Raw genomic sequence first — 9,526 nt, forward strand, 5'->3', positions numbered from 1 at the left:
TGCACAGTTTTCGCTGCCTTTCCTCGTGCCCTCTTGGGACTGACTTATCCACTCTCCATCACACCAGTGTACGCCGGTGCAGAGAAACAGGACAGGCAAGAAATTAAGAAATCAACTTAATTGTGCTTTTACAAAATGAAACTTGTCAATGAGGCAGTCAGATATGATCTCTTAGTGACGCACACGGAAACACAGCAGAGAGATCAAAACAAATAAATTGTCACTAATTAGAAGTACACAACGAGGATGTGATGAGTGGGGTGGGGCCGAGAGCCATGGGAACTGAGTAAGGCCAGTGGAATAATTGAAAAGCACCTGCAGCACTCACCGGTCTCGAGTCCAACGGAGGAGCTCTGGAAGGTTAAAATGAGGAATGACGACAGTGAAGGACGAGCGCAAAACACATCCTTAATTATAATCCTCATCCACTGCATGTGTGTACATACAGTATGTGTTTCGATTCTGTTTGTGCATGGCAGTCATCCGTGAGGGGCAGTAGCGCTATTTTGTTTATTTAATTATTAATGTTTTGTTTAAATGTTTGCCAGTTCCTGCCTCCTCCTTCCCACCTCCTTTTTCTCGTAACTACGAACGTTACAGTGTTACAGAGGATTTGTAAAGAAGAATGTCAAAGGATTTTGACATAGGCCAAGAGGTGACTGGTTTTCCTTTGCTAAAGTAAGGAAACTTTGTCTTTTTTGATCCTGTAAACAAACACTGGTTTACACAAGACTCACTGGGACATGCGCAGCGCTGACCTCATACGTCAGGCTCCCAGAGCTGCTTCAATTTACAACTGTTGGCTCAAACTAGTTTAAGGTGATTATTATGTTTTATATATATATATATATATATATATATATATATATATATATATATATATATATATATATATATATATATATAATTTTATTTATTTATTTATTTTTTTCTTACAAAAACACATGGATTCTCTACAGGACACCTTTGTTCATCCTCTGGAGCCATGTGAGACACTTTTTTTTTTTTTTTTTATAGATGGGCACTTTTTATTTCACTTCTTTTGGACTGAAGCCATGCAACACCCACTGACTGCAATGATAGCGCTTGAAAGATCAAAGACAATTTTTAATATAAGTCTTACATATATATATATATATACATACAGGTGCATCTCAATAAATTAGAATGTCATGGAAAAGTTCATTTATTTCAGTAATTCAACTCAAATTGTGAAACTCGTGTATTAAATAAATTAAATGCTCAAAGACTGAAGTAGTTTAAGTTTTGGTTCTTTTAATTGTGATGATTTTGGCTTAACAAATTAGAATACTTCATAAGGCCAATAAAAAAAAAAACATTTTTAGTGAATTGTAGGCCTTCAGGAAAATATGTTCATTTACAGTACATGTACTCAATACTTGATAGTGGCTCCTTTTGCTTTAATTACAGACTCAATTCAGAGTGGCATGGAGGTGATTAGTTTGTGGCACTGCTGAGGTGGTCTGGAAGCCCAGGTTTCTTTGACAGTGGCCTTCAGCTCATCTGCATTGTTTGGTCTCTTGTTTCTCATCTTCCTCTTGACAATAGCCCATAGATTCTCTCTGGGGTTCAGGTCTGCTGAGTTTGCTGGCCAGTCATGCACACCAACACCATTGTCATTTAACCAACTTTTGGTGCTTTTTGCAGTGTGGGCAGGTGCCAAATCCTGCTGGAAAATGAACCTTCAAAAAGCTGGTCAGCAGAAGGAAGCATGAAGTCCTCCAAAATGTCTTGGTAAATGGGTGCTGTGACTTTGTTTCAAAAAACACAATGGACCGACACCAGCAGATGACATTGCACCACAAATCATCACAGACTGTGGAAACTTAACACTGGACTTCAAGCAACTTGGGCTATGAGCTTTTCCATCCTTCCTCCAGACTCTAGGACCTTGGTTTCCAAATAAAATACAAAACTGGCTCTCATCTGAAAAGAGGACTTTGGATGACTGGGCAACAGTCCAGCTCTTCTTCTCCTTAGCCCAGGAAAGATGCCTCTGATGTTGTCTGTGATACAGGAGTGGCTTAACAAGAGGAATATAACAACTGTAGCCAAATTTCTTAACACATCTGTATGCCTTGACCCCAGCCTCAGTCCATTCCCTGTTAAGTTCACTCAAATTCTTGAATTGATTTTGCTTGACAATCCTCATACAGGTGCTTCTCAGTAAAATCCTCATAAGGCTTTGGTTCTCTCAGTTGTTTGTGCATCTTTTTCTTCCACGCCTTTTCCTTCCACTCAACTTTCTGTTAACATGCTTGGATACAGCACTCTGTGAACAGCCAGCTTCTTTGGCAGTGAATGTTTGTGGCTTACCCTCCTTGTGAAGGGTGTCAATGATTGTCTTCTGGACAACTGTCAGATCAGCAGTCTTCCCCATGATTGTGTTACCTAGTGAACAAAACTGAGAGACCATTTTGAAGGCTCAGGAAACCTTTGCAGGTGTTTTGAGTTGATTAGCTTGTTGGCATGTCACAATATTCTAATTTGTTGAGTTTTTTGTTAAATGTGAGCCAAAATCATCACAATTTAAAGGTTTGGAATGTGTTTAGCATTTTCTAATATTTAACGTATACTTGAGAAAGAATTTTATCTCTTTATTGAAGATTTGTCCCAAGACATCGACGTGCACAAGCTCTGAGCTATTATGCCTAGAACTTTCTTTAAAGATTGCCCTATTGATCAGAATCCTGTTTATTAAAGGAAATATTCCAGAATGTTAAAAGGATAGAATAGACATGTTTGAAAAGTTGAGGATTTCGGGGAGTTGAGGATTTCTTTGACTCGGTTTCATTGGAGATGACCTCGGGTGGAGGAGAGGGTACCTCATGCTCTGTGGCGGGAGGGAGAAGAGGATCAGTGAATGGTTTTAGCAAGGAAACATAGAGATGGCACAGAGTGAATTTCTCTTGATATATCAGGCGACATCTTGGGCCATATTTGGCCACCAGTAGCGGTTCTGGAGAAGTGAGAGGGTTCAGGGGCTGCCTAGGTGCCAGGATCCCGGAGAGGTGTGAACAGAGTCCAGAAGAGCCAGACACAGGGTGGATGGATCTGGTCGTCGAGTGCCCACTGGATAGGAGACATGAAGACTGAAGGTGGTAGGATGGACTCTGGCACCCTCTAACCAATGCCGCCTTTCAGACAAATCCAATCCAGTTTTATAAAAAATTGTCTTTGCTCTTCCAAGCCTTTCAATGGGGGTAAGCGGGTGTTTGTTGTCAATAGTTCAGAAGAGGTGAAATAAAGGCCCCCTGTAGCAAATCCATGTGTGGATTCAAATGTAATAAACACTTTTTTTCTCACTTCTGATGACTGTTGGGAACCAGAAGACGTGTGGGCAGAAAGGAGACAGCTGTAGGGGAAAAGCTGTTCCTGAGTCTCCTGGTCCTTGTACAGAGGCTTCTGAAGTGCATCCTGGAGGGCAGGAGGTTAAACAGTCTATGGTCAGGGTGAGAGGAGACCTTAAGAGTGCTGTGAGCTCGATTTAGACTGCATTTTCTATGGATGTCCTCAAAAGAGATAAGTATTGTCACTGTGATGTGTTGGGCGGTTTTTTCATCTTCCTCTGCAGTAGAGGGCTGCATTGGGTTTGTGCTTCCGCGGGACCCAATGCAAATCTTGGGGGAGCAGGCGAATTTACCTTTTCTGTGGGTGGTCAGAAAATTTGACAGGAGACCTGCAGGGAACGGTGGTGTGTAGTAGAAATGGAGTCAACACAAGAAGTTGAGAAGACAATTAAAGCTGCTATTTACTTGACAAAAGGCAAGTCAGTTATCTCTCATTTGTCACTGGAAAAAATTTGTTTTATTTTGAGCATTCCCGCCAGAGCATGTGAGCAGAGCATTCTATTTTGTTTTATTTATTTTGTTTTGTATTTATTTTGTTTAAATTATACCTAGTGTATTTTCAAAGTTCTCTGTGTTTATTTAATGGTAAAGTGATTTCCTAGTTAATCGTTTGGTGCATGTATGCAGTAGGCCTACCCTACGTTTTAAAACTGAGGAGCTGGTAGTTGCGGTTTTGTTTTAACAGTTATTGTTTTTTAAAGCTAATAAAAAAAATATCTTAAAAAAGGCCATGTGTGGTGCTTTGGTTTATCATCGGTTACATCATATTATTTAAATACAACCATGTTTATTCTGGTTATTCTGGATGTTAACTTGAACTAATATTTAGTCTGATTACCTATTTGTGTACATTTTTCACAAGCTCTGAGATAAAGTCAGCGGGAGCGGGCGGGAGAGGACACAAGTGCGGGCCCGGTCATACATTCAATGGGAGCGGGCGGGTGCGGGTTTAAGAAAACCGTCCCATGCAGGGCTCTACTTTGCAGTGAAAGTGAAAAAAAAGTGACGTGACGTACAGCCAAGTATGGTGACCCATACTCAGAATTCATTCAATTCACCGGTATAAGTTCTTCTTCAGTGTCTTAAGGAGGAAAAGGCACCGGTGAGCCTTCTTGACCAGGCTGGAGGTGTTTGAGGTCCAGGTCCTCAGAGATGGTGGTTCCCAGGAACTTGAAGCTGGAGACATGTTCAACAACCATCCCGTTAATGTGGATGGGGTCATGCATGCTTCCTTTCTTCCTCCTGAAGTCCACAATGACCTTTGTCTTACTGGTGTTAAGGAGCAGGTTGCAGACAGGTGCTGAACGTCCTCCCTTTAGCCAGTCTCATCATTGCCTCTGATGTGGCCAATAACCGTGGTGTCATCTGCAAACTTATTATTTTGTCTTTGGGTTGTTATATTTCTCACAGATTTCTGCTCGTTTTAAATCAGATACAGATAAAGTAGCACAGTAAAGATTACATTCATTTGAACACATTAGTGAGAGCGATTGCATGTGTGAATTAATTCTACCTGGCAACGTCTCTCTACTAGTGAAGCTGTGGGATTTCGTTATTACGAAATAAAATCTTTTTTATTGAGAAATCACAGAACAGTGTTTGACAATACATTTACATGCTGAATGATTCTGTGTGGGTGCGATCTATGCCTGATGTATGAGCTACTGTCTGTATGGCCTATGTGTGTGCATTACAGTGCGGCAGCGAATTAGATTAGAACGGCAGTTAATTTACCTGTACAATATGTGGTTTAAAACATGCCTTTTCTCCCATCCAGTAATATAATCACACATGCATGTGTCGTGCTTTCAGAGTATCGGTATTTAATTTTAATAAATGTGGAAGTCCTTCAAAGATTCATTATCCTGTTGCACCCTTAACATGACCAGCGACTAGTCGACATCAAGCATAAAGCGTCAAGGCAGACTGATGACATCACTTCCTTGTTTGGACCCAGTGTTTGCAATGACAGCACTGACATGGTCGTTGTTGGGTAAGAATGTGGTGCATTGTTCAGTTTTCTAACATCACTTCCATTCTTGTTGTTGAATTAATGAAACTTCCTGTGCATCCTCTGTGCTTTTTCTCATTTCCATTTTCTTTTTTGTTATCTTATCCTGGTTGTCCTTGTTTTAATGGTATTCTTTTCTCATCTGTCTTTATTTCCTGCTTCTGTCCTTTTCTTTATTTATTTTAGACCGCAGGAAGTAAACTCTATGATAAACAAGCAGCTCAAAGATACTCTCTTCACAGACCAGTGGAGTGAGCTCTGCATGGAGACACTCAGTCGTTTTGGACATATGTATTGGTCACTATGAAACCAAATGCATATCAAGTTTAAAGGGACAAATCACCAAAGAAAAATAAAGGAAATGTTTTCATGATTTACTCACTCTGATTACGTTCTAAACCTGTTTTACTTACTCTCTCCTGAGCAATGCACAAGAAGATATTAATGGCCTCCCAAACTGTTTGGCTACCAGCATTCTTCAAAAGATCTTATTTTGTGATCCACAGAAGAAATAAAATGTGTTGCTGTGTGGTCATTAAAATCTTCTGATTGGTTGTTTCTTATGCAGTTGCTATTGTGTTTGTGATGGCTGTGAGCATGTTGCTAGGCGGTTTCTGGGGTTTTTCCACAAGGTGGCAACACTGATGTGACTCTTTGTTGCAAAAAGATGAGACCGAACAACAACAGCAAAATACTAGAGACACAACAAAATTAGATACCCATGTTGGTGAGCACTTGTGTGAGGTGGTTAAGACTCAACATTTTTATATAATTCTAGTAGAAAAAAGAAATGTTTTCTTTTTTAAATTGCTTATAACTTCTGGAAAGAAATTGTACAGACACTGGATGAAACTTTCTAGTGTGTATGTGTCCTGCACCTGTTTTTGTGCATGCTATCAAACGAAGTGTACTGTGAAGGGTTGTGTGTTCATGGCAAAACTGAAATATACTTTGGATAAAAGGGTAAAAATAAAGTAAACCTCACCTTAAAACTCATTTTTTTAGGATATGATTGGATTTAATTAAACATTTGTATTATTTTTTTTTTTTAATTGTTGTATTTGTTGTTGTTTTGATTTGTATTTATTTTCATTTTCTTGCTTGTTGTATTATTTTATACAGTGTATTATTTGTCAAGGACTTATTCAAAAAATTTTCTCACACAGAGCAGATACCCCCCAACATGTACAGAGTCTGCAATTTTTCAGGAGATAAATATTTACAGATCAAGTAACATTTATGACCAAAAACAGTTCTAAACATTTATATCACAGGATTTTGATGTGAGAGGACAACAGGAGATGGACTTTTCCCCTGGAAAAAGCATTATAATGGATTATTTACTGGTATTTTGGTCAGAAGTGACGGTTTAAAGTTAAAAGCCTTAATGATGGATTTGTTTCTTACAAACATGCTGCTTTTCAGACTCCTTTTCTGACGGCACCCATTCACTGCAGATGATCCATTGATGGGCAAGGTATATAATGCAAAATTTCTCCAAATCTGTTCTGAAAGAACAAACTCTCCTACATCTTGAATGGCATGAGGGAGAGTAAAGTGTAATTTTTGGGCGATCTATTCCTTTAACTGCCTTACTATATGAGACGCAATCATCTATTGTTGGGTCTCTGGGAAAATGTTATTGCTCCATTTTTGTTTATTTCCTGACTGTTAAAATCAGGTGGTAGCAGTATTGCCACCTTGTGGACAAACTAATTCAAGGTGCATGTGCAAACTGTTACTACTAAGGATAGAATAATAGGTATGCACACATACAGTATGTGTGTGCTATGTTGATGATGAAATTTACATCAGATGCTCTTCATGCAAACCCTAGTGTACACGTAAATGCTTAAGTATACATTTGGATTTGGTTTGTTCAAATCGTAATAGGTATATATGCCTTCGTAAACCCCACTCATAAAGGGTTCAACTTCAAATATCTTTATTTCCCTCTAGATGGAATCTCAGAGGAAGCAAGGGGTTTTCTTACTGGTGTTTTCCAGGTTCTGCCACCCTCTGTTCCTCAGAGGAGTACAAACCCAAAGCACACGCACTGGGTTGGGAGACTACTGGGTGAATCAAATGAGAAAAGACGTCTGGGAAAGAGTGTCTAATTTTTAAATGCTTATGTGATCAGTGATTGTTGTGCTGCATTAATACTTTAATACCGAACATTAAATATCTGCATAATGTCACGACTCCTGCCGTGTGATGTCTTTGATGATTACAGGAAAAGAAGAGTCAAAGGGGGAGCGTGGAAATTAGACTGCGAGCATGTTTTTGATGATGTGACCGTGAGTGTGTTGTTGTCAGCATGGCTCCAGGCTCATTCTGCAGTCTCCTGTGAGTAGGACACAGTAAGACACGCAGCAGCTCTGTTTCTGATCTGACTTCCACACACATCTCTGATCAAGTGACTGAACACACACACATCAGCTTCTAACTTCTATGATTGGTTTAGCAATTCATTCAGTAACTCTTTTTGCAGGTTTAATTGAACCCACTTGCTTGGTGTGCAAGTTTAATGAGTGAGTCATTGAATTATTTACTAAACAAGTAACACTGAATATTTCATGACTGAAATTAGTTTAATTATCCTTTATTAAAATGTGCATGTCTAAAAGGCTCCAGAAAGTATGTTTAAGCATCAGTTTGCCCAATTTTGTAAACTGCATGGCTTACATTTATCAAGCTATAGAAAAAATAAAAATATGAATCATTAGGTGTTAAAAAGAAATTAAGTTTTTACATCATTTTAATTGTAAGATTGAATCACATTGCAAATTGAATGAACATGTCCCCACTTGTTTAGTCAGCAGTATAATAATTATTAATATTGATACATTTTTGAATTAGCTCATATACTTTTCAGTTTTCATTATAGTTTAAGCATTTTTGTTGTGCTTTAGTCATTTAATTTTTTAAAGAGCTTTAATTTTTTTATTCAGTTTTAGAAATTGTACTATTTAAAATCATTCCTATCAATTAGTTGTCAAGGCATTTTTTTTTTAGATTAAATGTTTCATCTAATATTTTTATTTTATTTTTGTTTTATTTTGATTCTTTTCAACTTCATTCAGTTTATTTCAATGACCAAAATCTTCATTGTTTTAATAGATTATTCATAGTTTTAGTTAAAATAATAGTTAATATAATAACAACACTTTCAATCAGTCAAATGTTTATCAGTCCGTTCTGTTCATTCATGAAGGAGATAACTGAGTAACTGACTCATTCTGTGAAGTGTATTCAGTCGATCAATTCCAGCCTTTCCAATCAACTGAATGTTTGTTCTTTCTTGGAGTTTGACAGCTGTGGTCACCATAAACTGTTATTAAATGGGAAAAAGCTGCATGAAGATTAAAAATGTTAATTTGTCATTTTGGATTCTATGGAAAAATAACAGCATAATAGTTTAGAACAACATAAGGGTGAGTAAATAATATCTATAATAATGTTGTTTTTTTCTTTCACCATTAAAATAGACACTTAAAAATACAGCTTACTATGGAGGGCAGAGCTACTGTATTATTAATGTCTTTCATTATCCTCTGGCTCTATATGTTTGTCCCTGTGGAATAAAGAGGGCGTAAGTGCATGCATGATGGTTTTCGGAGACCCTGTGTGCTTCCTCAGCTGCCACCTGCCAGCTCACATGTAGCGGATGGAAGACTTTGAAATTGTCATGGATGTTGTCAAACAGTGCTCACGAACACCCCTTTGAATCATAGTGGACATAGGATGAGGTCTCAAGGCTACATCAAGTGTGCCATTTGGAACGGGGCCATAAAGGAAACTGACTGTACAGGTGCATGTGATTTCAAGGGTATGTACAGATCCAACTGTTGAAGCAATGTTGAATATATCAGCTAATCTCAGAATATTGTCCTTGTCTCAGTCACATAACACCAGATGTCTCTACAGATTTTTTTCAGTCTGTAACCACTAGAGTTCAGTAATACATCTATAAACAGAGCGGCTGGATTCAGCTCTTCAGCACACCAGATGTTGTGATGTCTGCTAGGTTGGGATGTTGTTAAAAAGATAAAGTGAAAGAACACTTCTTCTTTTTGTTTTGTCTTTGACACAGCTCAACATGGCGAAAAAAAGCAAATTCGTTCTGGAGGGGTTTATGGAAAGA

The sequence above is a fragment of the Carassius auratus genome, chromosome 35 (genome assembly GCF_003368295.1).
Source record: "Carassius auratus strain Wakin chromosome 35, ASM336829v1, whole genome shotgun sequence".
Taxonomy (NCBI): domain Eukaryota; kingdom Metazoa; phylum Chordata; class Actinopteri; order Cypriniformes; family Cyprinidae; genus Carassius; species Carassius auratus.